General features: G+C 51.3%; 1 protein-coding gene across 2 annotated transcripts in view; it reads right to left on the bottom strand.

Annotated features, from left to right (window-relative positions):
* Nucleotides 1–14,304, bottom strand: part of TRANK1 (tetratricopeptide repeat and ankyrin repeat containing 1) — a 1,265,441-nt gene that overhangs the window by 187,203 nt on the left and 1,063,934 nt on the right. The gene's annotated exons all lie outside the window — the stretch shown is intronic.

Below are 14,304 nucleotides of genomic sequence, written 5' to 3'. Positions count from 1 at the left end.
CAATTGGATGCAGTGCCCGAAAATTGACAATATGGCGACCCACGTAGTTAGCTAAGGCCGCAAACCCAATAAGAGAAGACGGAGCCTTGCCGGGTGCAACCTGAACAGGAGAACTGGCCATGGCATGGCCAAAGGTGCATTTGACTGGGGACTTTTAGACCACGCAAAGTCCCTCCCCGACACGCTTGGCCTTTGCCGGCCTAGCCTAAGGAGGTTATAGGGGGTGTTCCGAGCCCGCTTTTTCCCAGGTCATTAAACGGCCCCGCAATGGTGACCGAGGAGCCGCAGAATAGGTGAGACTCTTACAAGACTTGCAGTTGGGGCGGGAGTGAAACCAGCTGGGTTCGTCTTTCTTTCCATCTGTCCTGGGAATCAGCAGCTGCGGCTTATTCTTTCTTTCGCTTTGAACTGGGATTCTCCGGCTGGAGTATGGAAACCCTGAGCCCCTGGAGGAGCGCCACCTGTAATGTGTATAGTGGTGACCCGAGTTGGATAGTATGGAGGTCAAACCATTAGGACTGTGACTTTTGCTGTAGGTTGTGAGCTGGAGCCTAATGGATACTTTGCAGCCTGGTGAGCTCCACCTGCAGCAGCACGTCCAGTTCTCCTGCACAGTACTGCTGTCGCTGGGGATATTGGGCTTCAGACAGTAAGGTGACTTCCCTGACTGCCTGGAGCATTAATTGCCTATTCTCGAAATCCAATTTGCTGCCACTACTACTGGAGATTCACTGTTGGGTGACCATGAATAACTGACCAGTGCCTCTAGGACCTGATACTGTGGGCTCTGATCTCCGTTATTCTCCAGCCCCTAGGCCCCACGTACATGCAATTGCCATGGGTTGCACACAAAAAACAGAGAACGGTACATCAGCATGGTCACCCACAGTGGGAATCAAGCAGGGTGCAAGTGGGGGAGATACCTCTCACCTCACGAAATGCTTGATGGTAATGCTAACAACAGTGTGCTCAGTAATGTGCCACCATGCTGTAAGGATGCAGACGGCGCAAGTGCCTCACTAGTCACCAACCCCAGGCACTTCCAGCTGCCACACACCTATGTTTGGGGCCCCCTGGTGTGCCACTGGGCTGTCATGAACCCAGTGGGGCCAGAGGATAGCGAGTAGGGCAGCCAGCTGCAGTGGGGGAGGATGAAGCTCAATTGGATCGTCCACAAGTCCACCCTCAAGGTCTCCACCCACTGAGATGACACCCTCAGTACCGCCGAACACCTACACTTCCGGATCCACACTTGCCCCAACACCACCCTCAGAGGAACACTCGTCTACAGTCCACCCAGGCTCAGTTCAGCGACTACATCGCCGACCTCGCGAGCACCCACGCACTCGCCTCCACGGACTACATCCTCCTCGGGGACCTGAACTTCCACCTCGAGAACAACGACGCCAACTCTGCCATCCTGATCGACAATCTTGCCAACCTCGGCCTCAAACAACTTGTCACAGCACCAACCAACGCCGCCGGCCACACGCTTGACCCCATCTTCTCCACAAGCACTCACGTCGCCTTCGACCACACCACCGAACCCCACTGGACCGACCACCGCTGCGTCCATTTTACCTTCAAGAAACCCACCATGCACCACTGCACCCAACAGCTGGCCCACCACTGCTGGAGCAGAGTCACTGAAGATCAGCTAACCACCACCCTCGCCCAGAACCCACCCACTGACCCTACCGACCCAGACGCCGCCGCCAGCAACTTCAGACAATGGATCAACGACTGTGCCAACACACTCGCTCCGTTCAAGAAACCCTCCAACAGCCGCACCAGAAGAAAGCCACCTGGATCACCGGAGAGCTCCAGACCTCCAAACGAGCATGCCGGAAACTAGAGAAGAAAAGGCTCCAGGAACGAACACCGGACAGCCACGCAGCCCACAAGGACGCCACCGGCAGACACCACCACCTCATCAAACTGGCCAAGAGATCCTCCTTCAAAACCCGCCTGGTCAGCAACACACACGACAGCAAAGAGCTCTTCAGCATCGTGAAGGAACTATCCAACCCCAGCGCCAACGACATTCCGTCCTCACAAGAACTGTGCGACTCGCTGGCCACCTTCTTCCACCGCAAGATTATAGACATCCACGACAGCTTCAACACCTCAACCACCCCGACATCGCCAGCTCCTACCCGCCCGACGAACCCCACCTGCACCAACGGTCTGACCACCTAGACCAACGTCAACGACGAAGAGACACGCAAGATCATGAACTCCATCCACTCAGGAGCACCATCAGACACCTGCCCACACCACGTATTCAACAAAGCAGACGCAGCCATCGCACCCCAACTACGGAAGGTCATCAACATCTCCTTCAAGACAGCTACCTTCCCGGAAAGCTGGAGGCACGCCTAGATCAACGTCCTTCTCAAGAAGCCCAAGGCGGACCCCAAGGACGTCAAGAACTTCCGGCCCATCTCATCTCATCGCATAATGTATAACCATGAAGGACAACAAGTCCGGTACACAGGATTAAGGATAAGTCACCACAAGACAGCACTAGAAAGAGACGTACTAACCCCAATAAGTGACCCATACAATGTGGCAGAGCCAATAGACTTAAACCAATGGGTCACATGGGTGGTAAAAGACCCCACGGCGCTGGAGAAGGGGAGAGCGGGGTGGAGTGAAAAAACATGAAAGATTTCACACCGCACAATCCAGGCCGAGGGCTGGAAAGAACACATGACATATGAGCATACCGCCTAGTCCCGAGAATGGGCGGAGTAGCAATGAAACTAGATGAAGCATTCTGTTTCGGAATGAAAAGAAAATGTTACCCTGCCAAAGGACAAGCCATCCAGAGTATAGAAAGCCCAACCTGAAAAGGTCCTCGCAGAACGGGAAGGACCGGCAGGTGTTAAGGAATCTGCAGCTAGACTATGTCTCTACCACATACATCGGCCCCGAAGGTAAGTAGCTCGTTCATCTGATAGAGATGTCTAGCCGCAGATTCCTTAACTTAGAATAGATACCAGAGCCATACGCATAGAGGCAGGTCTGCGACTGAACCCCATTAAGTTGCCGAGGCAACATAGCTGTCAACAGGGGGACGACCCACGGTGGGGACCGCAACCAGTGCAGCCACACCAGACCATGAAGCCCAGAAAGAGCGAAAAACATTGGGAGGCAAAGGTATCGCAAGCCGTCAAAGAACAGCATGAAACCCCCGTATGTATACCGGGTGAGAGGAGGAAAACATTCTAGACATGTCTGTGTGAAAGGAAAAGTTAATGACTTCACAAGAAATGGAACTGAACCCAGGGATTGATGGATCCGCAGCATCCGACGTGCTGACCGTAAATGAAACCCAAAGGAAAGACAACTGGAACGACAGAATCTACACATACCGGTCCAGTATGCACAACAGTGGAAAGAACACTGTTGAATCTTGTACCAGCCAAATATGACAGTATTGGCAGGATACCGATCCATGAACATAAAGTGTCAGTAGTAGTAGAAACAGAAGAGATGCCGCTGGAGAGTCACTCTGTTATGAGGCATGTGAAAGGGCTGACGGCAACCCGCAGAAGCACCTAAAAAAGGACTACAGTAAGAATGATAGTCAAGTGGAAGACTGGACGAAACTGAAGCATACCGTGCGGACGGTAGAAGCACACGAAGTAGAACAAGAACCCTCCTGTAGGGTTGCGTGAGCAGCCCAGATGCGAGAGACGCAATAGCAAGAAGGCAAACGGAAAAAAGGGGCACCAAGCAAGCTGGACAGCCACATAAGAGCACTTAGGCGAGCAGACCGGGTCAATGACCTCGGACACAGAATGAAGGTACGTTGACAGCACTATTTTCCTGTGTAACAACACAACAGATATAGAGGCAAAGAAATATGCCCAAAAATGAAGTGCTACACAGAGGACGCGTAAAGTACCAACAGTCATGATGAAGCAGACGAGGACAGAACAATGTCCAGACTAGTAAGCCACATTAGTCCTTCACCCGGGAGGAGCAAGGGTCCCGCGCAAGAGAGAGAGAGAGATGGAGCTAGACACGACAGTTGGAAACAGTCAGGACCAAACGAAGGGTCCAAGGACTCAAGAAGTGAGTATCCTAAGAGGACAATCCCCTGGAGAGTGGTACAGCAGGAATCCAAGCAGAAGTGTGTAAAACACCTGTGCGGAAATCAGCAGGGAATGTGTAAAAATTCCTGTTGGGAAAGTGCCCCGAAAACGAGGGCACAATACAGTAGAGAGCAAAATTGCCACCTTGAAAGACAAGACCAGTAAGGGCTGAAGTACGAAAATGTTGGTTACCCCAGCCCTTAAAGGGGAGGGGAGAACGATCACTACAGAAGGGGAAGATTCAATGCAAACACCATATGATACCAATCATACCAGGGTGCATTCCCAGGTTGCACCAACACTAAGAAGCGTACCACACAATGGGTGTATCTTGGCGCAAAAAGAGTATAAGGCGACAGTGGTGAGAACTGCGCCTGAACTGAACAGAACAAGGCCCTAAAATAGTGACTGGCAAAAAAAGACCAGCCATCAAGGGCAAGAGGATCACAGTGATGCTGAAAAACACCCCTGTGAATACAGGCGAGGCAGAAGCCATACGGTAAGGAACCCATTCCGTGGCAGGGAAAGATTACCAGAGCCAATTGCACCAGAGGTGCAATGGAGCGATGCTAACGTCAGGATCGCAGAACGGCACAAAAAAGAAGCCCATAGAAAGATTGTGGCGAGAAACTCCATAGGAGCGTACCAAGGATAAGGCAGTCACTGAATAGCCTATAAATACCCCACTTAGGGTAAGTGTCAACCCCTGATAAGGGGATCCTCTAGGGCAAAACACACAGTCAGAGGACTGAAAAGAAGATTAAACCCGCCAGACGGCTGAAGTTTAACAAATCAGAGATGGCTTAACAGCCGTGGCATCAACCGGGCAACCTACTATACCTGTGTGTTATATATGTTTAGTATAATAAAGCAGAGAATTGTGCAAGATTTATTGCAACCCGGACAAGAGCTGGGAGACTGCCGAATCCGTGCGGCGATCAAAAAGGTCCACACCATTAAACGGTAGATCCGCGAGGACATCCCGAATATTATCCTGGAAATGACTGTCGCGCGGCCATGCATGGCGGCGGAAAGCCACAGATCGAGCAAGAGCTCGTCCCACAGAGTCAGTGGCAACAAAGGGAAGAACGGAGCAAAAATTGTGCCATTCCCCTGCCATCGAGCAGAAGCCAAAGCAACTGAGACCACGGCTCCTCTGGAACAGAAGGGAGAAGGTTCTCAACCAAGTCCCAAAGGGTCGAGGATGCACGCGCGAACACACACAAAATATTTAATACAATTTGCTGCATGCCGAGGCACCACATATAGATGAGGTGCGGGTCAGTGCCAGACATCTGACGCACACCGGCTTCACAAGACTTAAAACCCGAAGGCATTGCACACTGTTCCGGCGACACCAAAGGTGTCGAAAAAGGACTAAAAACCAGGCCAAGGGGGCGTGGCCAAGATGGCGGCGGAGTAGGACGTGCTTCTCAGTCCCTCCGGCGCCGCAAGTTTTACCGCATTGATTAGCGCCCTCTTCGGTGTCCATCCCAGCACGAATTTGCAGTGCCCGGTGCCTCGGTGTCGCTCTGAGGTGGTTTGGGGCCCCATTTTGCGGAAACGGAACGAAGAACAGCTGTAATCGGGCGCGCGGCCTAAGTCCATGAGGAGCCTGTGTAGAGGCCTGGGCCCAGCTGCGGGGGAGGTCGAGAGTGAGGCCGCGACGCTGTGAGTCTGCCCGACTGCTGGATCGGCTGTGTCCTGCGGCCCTGAGCTGTCCAGCGGGGGGAGCATCCGTGTGTGGCCGGCATTGCTCGGCGATCCGGCCGTGAGGAATAGTGGGGGCAGGCGTCGAGGCCCGGGAGAGTGAAGAGGCCCGAGCCAGAACCAAGTGCGGAGCGGAGGAGAGCTGCGGCGTTACTACCCAGCGGTGGCGGTGTCCTGTACCTGTGAGCATCCCAGTAGTCGCCGGAGCGGGAAGGCCTGCGGACACATACGCCACGCAGAGCCGGAGTTCAGAGGAGCCTGGTGAGAGGCCTAGCGGGAGGTGGCAGTGGCTGGCGGCCCAGAGATCGGCGGCGGGGAGGCGAGCAGCGAGACAGGCACCGGAGCTCTGCGAGCAGTGCCCGGCCCTCCCCAGCAGGAAGGGTGGAGTGCGGCTGGAGAGTCTGGAGAGGAGGCGCGCACCACCACGAGTTGCAGCCTAGGGAGGCCTGACGCCCGCCGGCGGAGAGGCTCTCCCGGCCGTGAGTCAGCGTACCAGTGGAGGTGAGGAGGAGAGAGAGAGGGGTACCTGAGTAGCGGTCCGCATTTCGGGGGACGGTGCCTATACAGCTTTCTAGGGTGGAACGGGATGAGGGAGCTGTGTCTGTTGCTGGTCCCCCCCGATTGTTGTTGCGGTAGTGGCAGGCAGCCTGGGGAGGCCTGGGGGAGACGGAGGCGCACCTCCCACGCGCTCCTGACGCTGCATTTACAAAGGCCTAGGCCCGGATGGCAGTAGCGCCCAGGGGAGTGAAGATATTCACCGCCTTCTCCCACGGCGCGTGACTTTAACTCGCAGAGCACACGCTGGAGAGCAGACTGAGTTGGGCATAAGGGCTGAGGCTACCGTGACACTCCAGAGCTGTTGGGTGCAGCCTGAAAGGAAGAGGTTTGAACCTAGTTGGTTGCTGTGGATAAGGGCCTCAGTGGGAGTGCGACGCGCGGGGTGGAACTGTACTGGAGAGGACGCTCGGAGGGCGTTATGGAGATGCCCAGGCTAAAGAAAGAGTGCCCCTCCCCCACGCTATTGGCTCCACACTCAACAGTGCCTAGGCCCTGATAGCAGAAGCGCCCAGGGGCTTGAGGATATCTACCGCTTTCGGCCGCGACGAGTGTCTTCAGCTGGCAGGGCACACTCCGATAACAGGCGGTACTGGGCCTGAGGGGCTGAAGTCTACCTCGAGACTGCGGGGCTGTTCGGTGCTGCCTGCTGGGTGAAGGCTTGGCTCTTAGTGGTAGCTGTGGAAGTGGGTCTTAGTGGAAGTGGGGTTTGTGGGGGGGAACTGGACTTAAGCGAGTGCTCCCTTCCTAGTCCTTGCGGCTTGCTGACAGGCCTACGCGGAGGACACTATGGCGATGACCAGGCTAAAGAAAGATAAGCCCGCGAAAGAGGGGACGACCAAGGTCGCAACACAGCCTGCCTCGCCGGGGACAGACAAGTCCCCGCAGCGGGGCGATACTGAGGAGCCCGCGACCAAGGCCTTCATGATAGAGCTGTTCACTGCCATCAAAGAGGACATTGCGGAATTGCTTTCCCAACTGGCATCGGATCTCCGCGAGGTGCGGCGGGACGTGGATGGAGTGGGAGAGCGAGTTGCGACACTGGAGGAGCATGATCTGGGTACAGCGGAGGACATACATCGACTCCAGCAAGACATGATCCGCCTGACAGAGCAGAATCTAGACCTGCAGGCCCATACCGAGGACTTAGAGAATAGGTCCCGCCGCAATAACATTAGTATTCGGGCGGTACCGTGGAAGGGGGTGGGGTCGGACCTACAGGACTATGTGGAAGCTCTCTTCAAACATATCCTGAATGAGGACGACATGCAGAACATACAAATGGATCGAGTGCATCGAGTTGGGCTTCCACGGGGCCCCACCTCCTGATAGTTTGTGTACATGATTTTCAGTTTAAAGAAAGGATCTTGCGGAAGGCACGCAACTTTAATCTCCTTCAGTTCCGTGACCATCGCCCTTTGCTCTTCCAGTACCTTGCAGCCTCTACCCTGGTGAAACGGAGGGAATTTAAACCAGTCACCAACTTCCTGCGGGAGCAAGGTGTACCCTATTCCTGGGGACACCCATTCAGACTTGTCTTCAGGTGGAAGAATAAACTGATTCAAGCCCGATCCTTGGAAGCGACCATGGACATACTGGGGTTGGAGAGGCCCACCTCCTCGTCTAGCGACGGCGGTTCTCCCGGCAGGCGAAGACGGCGTTCCGCGGAATGGCAGACAGTTGGCAAACCTGCGTCAGTTGTGAGGCCCGACCTGTCCGCGAGCTTGCAGGAAAGAGGGCTTGCAGTCGCCTCTGTGGCCCTGGTAACGGATGCCACGGTAGGCACTTGTGGCACGGATTCTACATGAGGCCCTAAGGGGGCTGGTAGCTGACGCCGGAGGGACCGGCCCGTAAGAGGTAACTGACTGGTGTTTCTCTGTCCCTGTCTGGAAGGGAGTCCTGTATCGGGAACTGGATGACTGGAGGAGGGTGCCATGTCCCCCTGCCTTCGAGGCCTGTTGCACGAACTGTTATGTGCTCTCTTTTCTTGTACTGTTATGCTGTGTTTTTGGGGTCGCTCTGGGTTGGGGGGGGAGGAGAGCTCACTCTTTTTGCTTACACTGTTGGGGCTTGTGTTGCTGGGTTCCTTTTTTTTTTGGGGGGGCGGGGATGTTAGGGGTTGGGAGGTTTGGGGGCTCCGTATCAGCTAAGGGGGGCAATGAGTAGTCCACTGAATGTCCACATCCACAGGCAGGAAGTCTGATGGGGATGCTTTGGAGGCTTGTACTGTCTGCGCCATGTAAGGAATATGCTACTTACCAGTATGCATCTGTTCTTGGCATAGAGGGCTGCAGAGTGGTACATTTATGAATAGATCGCCATCTGGTGTTGGGCTCGGATGATTGCACTTTGTTTTTCTTCTGGAGAAGTCTTTGTCGTCATAGATGACTCCTCCTCTCGGTGTTAGCGCGCATGGGCATCGGCTCCATCCTTAGATTGTTTTGCCATAGTAGGGTTAGATGGAGTAGTGTAGTATAGTACATAAAGATATGCCCATGTAAGTGTATCTAAATAAGATAATGTTGGGACAGACACAGGTTTCCGGGGAGGCCGGGAGGGCATGTACCACTCTGCAGCCCTCTATGCCAAGAACAGATGCATACTGGTAAGTAGCATATTCCGTTCGAGGCATATGGGCTGCAGATGGTACATTTATGAATAGATTGTAAAGCAGTTACCTCCCTAGCGGTGGTCACCAGTGTCTGTCGCAACTGTTTGAAATAGAGTTTTTAATACAGCTTGGCCCACTCTGGCTTGTTGTGCAGCCTGTACATCAACACAGTAGTGCTTTGTGAATGTATGTGGTGTAGACCAAGTTGCTGCTCTACATATGTCATCTAGGGGAATGTTCCCTAAGAATGCCATAGATGCTCCTAGTTTTCGTGTAGAATGAGCTCTAGGAGGAACAGTTAATGTTCTCTTTGCTTTAATGTAACATATTTGTATACATCTTACAATCCATCTAGCGATCCTGCTTTAGAGATAGGATTGCCCTTATGTGTTGGGGAAAATGCTACAAATAGTTGTTTAGTTTTCCTGAAGTTTTGTGTTCTTTCTATGTAGTACAAAATGGCTCTTTTGACATCTAGTGTATGTAGAGCCCTTTCTGCCACCGTCTGTGGCTTTGGAAAGAAGACTGGTAATTCCACTGGCTGATTGATGTGGAATGCTGAAATTACTTTAGGCAAGAACTTTGGGTTTGTTCTAAGAACCACTTTATTCTGGTGTAACTGTAGGAATGGTTCTTGTATTGTCAATGCCTGTAATTCACTTACTCTCCTGAGTGAGGTAATGGCTATAAGGAAAGCCACCTTCCATGTAAGAAATTGTATTTCGCACCTATGCATAGGTTCGAAGGGTGGCCCCATTAGTCTGGTGAGTACTACGTTGAGGTTCCAGACTGGGGAAGGTGGTAATCTTGGTGGAATGACTCTTTTAAGGCCTTCCATGAATGCTTTTATCGCTGGTACTCTGAACAGTGATATGTGTTGCCTGTTTTGTAGGTACGCTGCTATAGCTGCTAGATGTACTCTGATAGATGTGTATGCTAGATTACATTGCTGTAAGTGTAATAAGTAGCAAATAATCTCCTTTGTTGATACGTCCAGAGGGTTGATATTGTTATTAGTACAGTGTATAGCAAACCTCTTCCACTTAGCTGCATAACATGCTCTGGTGGTTGGACGTCTCGCTTGTTTAATTATCTCCATGCAATTTGGGGGTAGATCTAAGTACCCAAATTCTAGGATTTCAGGAGCCAGATCGCTAAGTTCAATTGAGTTGGATCTGGGTGCATTATTTCTCCATGGTTCTGTGTAAGGTGCATGGGTAGAATTTGTAGCTTTTGATGTGGCACTTGTGAGAGTTGCAGGAGCGTGGTGAACCACGGCTGTCTTGCCCACGGGGGTGCTACTAGTATCATGGTCATTGAATGTTGTTGCAGCTTCCTGACCACTAATGGGATTAGTGGGAGAGGGGGAAAAGCGTATGCAAATTTGTTGGACCAATTTATCCATAACGCATTGCCCTGCGACAGGTGATGTGGATACCTGGACGCGAAGCTTTGGCATTTTGCGTTCTGATGAGTGGCAAAGAGGTCTATCTCTGGTTGTCCCCATCTTTGGAAGAATGGCTGCAGTATTTGTTGGTGCAGTTCCCATTCGTGTATTTGTTCCGACTGTCTGCTTAAGATGTCTGCTATCTGGTTTTGGACTCCTGGTAGGTGTTCGGCTAACAGATAGATGTTTTGAGGAATGCCCATCTCCAAATTTCCTGTGCTAGTCTGGATAGTTGGAGAGAGTGCGTCCCCCCCTGTTTTTGAATATAATACATTGCTGTCATGTTGTCTGTTCTGATCAGGACTGCTTTGTTGGTAACATGTATTTGGAAGGCTTTCAATGCTAGAAACACTGCTAGTAGTTCTAGATGATTGATGTGCAGTCTTCTTTCCTGCACACTCCACCTTCCTTGTACTGTGTATTTGTCCATATGTGCTCCCCATCCGGTGAGCGATGCGTCTGCTGTTATTGTCACCTGTGGAATTGGTTCTAGGAACGACCGCCCCTTGGCAATGTTTGTTATGTTCCACCACTTCAGAGAGCGGTGTGTGCGGTCGTCTACCAACACCAGATCTGTAATCTGCCCTTGAGCCTGATTCCACTGTGTCGCTAAGCATTCTTGTAGCGGACGCATTTGTAGTTTGGCATATGGTATTAGCAGTATGCAGGATGACATCATCCCTAATAGCTGCATAAACACTCTTGCTGTTAGTGAGTGTTGTGGCTGAAATCTTTGAATGACTGTAAGCATTGTTTGGATCCTGACTGGGTTGGGGTACACTTTGGCTTTTTCTGTGTCTATAGTAGCCCCCAGATATTGTTGAACCCTGTTTGGTTGTAGGTGTGACTTTGTGTAGTTCACCGTGAACCCTAGCTGGTGTAGTAGCTGAATTGTCTTTTGTGTGTTTTGAAGACATTCCTCTTGTGACCTGGCCTTTATTAGCCAGTCGTCCAAGTATGGGAAGACATGAATTTGTTGTCTTCTTAGGTGAGCTGCCACCACTGCCAGGCATTTTGTGAACACCCTTGGTGCCGTTGTGACACCAAACGGAAGGACTTTGAACTGATAATGTTGTCCTTCTACCACAAACCTGAGGTATTTCCTGTGGGCTTTGTGAATCGGGATATGAAAGTAAGCGTCTTTTAGATCCAGTGTAGAAAAAGTCCCCTTTCTTCAGTAAAGGAAGTACTTGTTGGAGCGTGACCATGTGGGAAATGTTCCGAATTTATGTATGCGTTGAGAGGTCTTAGGTCCAGTATTGGCCTTAGAGACCCGTCCTTTTTGGGAATTAGGAAGTATAGGGAGTATACTCCTGTTCCTTGTTGGTGCTGTGGAACTTTCTCTATGGCATGCTTTTCTAGCAGTGATAGTACTTCTTGTTTTAACAGTGTCAGGTGATCTTGTTTCATTGGACGCTGTTTGGGGGGGATGTTTGGTGGGGTAGCTGTGAGTTCTAGGCAATAACCATGTTGGATAATTTGTCTCACCCACCTGTCTGATGTGATGTTTTCCCAGACAGGTAGGAACTGTGATAGGCGTCCCCCGACCGGTGTTATATGGTCTGGGGGGAGCTGTATGAAGTCACTGTTTTGGGGTTGGAGAGTTGCGGTTGTTGTTGTTTCCGCGACCTCTACCCTTGTTGTTGTTACCCCTGTAGCCACCTCTAGAATTACCTCTGGGTGATGTAGGTGTAAAAGAGGTTTGCTGCTGGCTTGTACCTGTATTTTTGGATCCTCCTCTATAGGTGGATCTACGAAAGGAACCTCTTTGTGTCGGCTGTTGCAATGCTCCCATTGATTTAGCCGTTTCGGTATCCTTCTTCATCTTTTCTAGAGCCTCATCTGTCCCTGTGCCGAAAAGTGTTTTCCCATCAAAAGGTTGGTTCAGTAACGATGTTTGTACTTCTTGTTTGAACCCTGATACTCTGAGCCATGCATGTCTCCTTAACATGATGCTTGTGTTTGTAGACCTTGCTGCAGTGTCTGCCGCGTCTAGGGCGCACTTTATTGAAGTGTTAGTAATTAACTTCCCTTCTTGTATGAGTTGATCTGCCCTCTTTTGATGTTCTTTAGGGAGATGTGTGATGAGTTTTTCTAACTCATCATAATGCGCTCTGTCATACCTTGCAAGTAGTGCTTGCGTATTAGCTATGCGCCAGCTGTTTGCCGCTTGAGATGCCACTCTCTTGCCAGAGGCATCTATTAGTTTAGACTCTTTGTCAGGAGGTGGAGCTTCTCCTGTAGATAAAGAGTTTGCTCTCTTACGAGCGTTTGTGACCACTAGTGAGTCTAGAGGAATTTGCCCTTTAATGTATATTGGGTCTTTTGGAGCTGCCCTATATTTTTTATCGATTCTTGGGTTCAATACCCTAGCCCTCACTGGGTCTTTGAATATCTCTGATGTATGACTGAGAAGGCCCTTAAGCATTGGTAGTGTTCCTGATGTTCTTTGTGCAGTAGGTAGTGTTTCTAATAAGAAGTCCTCTATTTGAGGTTCTGCATGTAGTTCTACCTTATGATATGTTGCTGCTCTATTAATGAGTTGTGCAAACCCAGTATTGTCATCAGGAGGTGAAGGTTTTGAGGGATACAATTCAGGGTCGTTATCATTATCTGACCCTACATTATACTCTTCCCATGGGTCTGCCTCCTCTGGGATTGTGTCTTCATCATCCCCAGGATGTTCCCCCTCCCCTGTGTCACTCTCTACATCTGTTGTAGGTGTAGATGGTCGTGTGGGAGGAATATTTGGCCTATTGTGAGGAAGAGGAGAAGATGGTGTGTGTCTAGGTTTGGGAGAAGAGGGAGGAGTTGTATTCGTCCCCATTGTTCTCTTCTTCGGATGAGTCTTGTCGTCCGAATGTTCATTCTTCCTCTTTTTAGGTAGTTCTGTGACTACCTTGCCAGTCTTTGGGTCAATAAACAGAGTCTTTTGTTTAGGATCATTCCCGTGTTCCTGTGTCGGTACCGCAGTTTTCGGGTCCGAAAGGTGTTTTTTCTTTTGAATGTCCATTTGTATTTTCGGTGCCGAGATTTTATTCGGATCCGATTTCTTCGGTATCGAAGATGTCCCCGGTGTCGAGGGTGTTTTCGACGCCGAAGCGTGCTTCGGTGTCGACATGGACTGCTTCGACTTCGAGCTTTCCTTGACTTGGAGCTTCGGTGTCGATGTGGTCCGTTTATCGGAACCGGAACCACTATGATGGGAGACCGAGTGTTTCGGTTTCTGTTTCGTTGCCGGGCTCGAAGGCGGGGCGTTGGAAACTTTTTTCGGTTGTCTGACCGGGCTCGAAACCGTGGGGGGTCTGTTTTTTGGTAAAGGGACGTCGTCACTCACGGTTTGTTGGACGTCGATTTCCTCGACGTCAGACTCGTCCTCTTCAGACCCCGCCTCGTCGGCCTCTTCTTCCTCCTCTTCTGGGTGCTGGTCCTCAAACAGCTCCCGGATTGCTTGTGACTGCATTCTCGATACCTCGTGTCTTCGGGCTCGACGGTTTCTAATCGTCGATTTTGAAGAGAACGCTGCACAGGCCTCACAGTCCCTGGATTCGTGTTCAGGGGACAAGCAGAGGTTGCACACCTCGTGTAGGTCCTTGTGTGGGAACTTAGCACCACATGTTGGACATTTTTTGAATGGAGTCCTTTCCATGGACCCCGGGCTGGACTACGTCGAGTTTCTCGTAGTCGTCGTCCTTCGAACCGCGTCGGTATGGAGTAAAGTCGCGTTCGATAACGATACCGTCGATTTGGAAAGGAATACGCGCCGGTTATAACCTTCTTTGTTGAAGTCGGTCCGGAGCGCTTCGATCCTCATCCGAACCCGATGGCGGAAAAAAACAATCTAAGGATGGAGCCGATGCCCATGCGCGCTAACACTG

This window comes from Lissotriton helveticus, chromosome 4_1 (genome assembly GCF_964261635.1).
Source record: "Lissotriton helveticus chromosome 4_1, aLisHel1.1, whole genome shotgun sequence".
Classification (NCBI taxonomy): Eukaryota; Metazoa; Chordata; class Amphibia; order Caudata; family Salamandridae; genus Lissotriton; species Lissotriton helveticus.
This window is presented reverse-complemented; position numbering and strand designations above follow the sequence as displayed.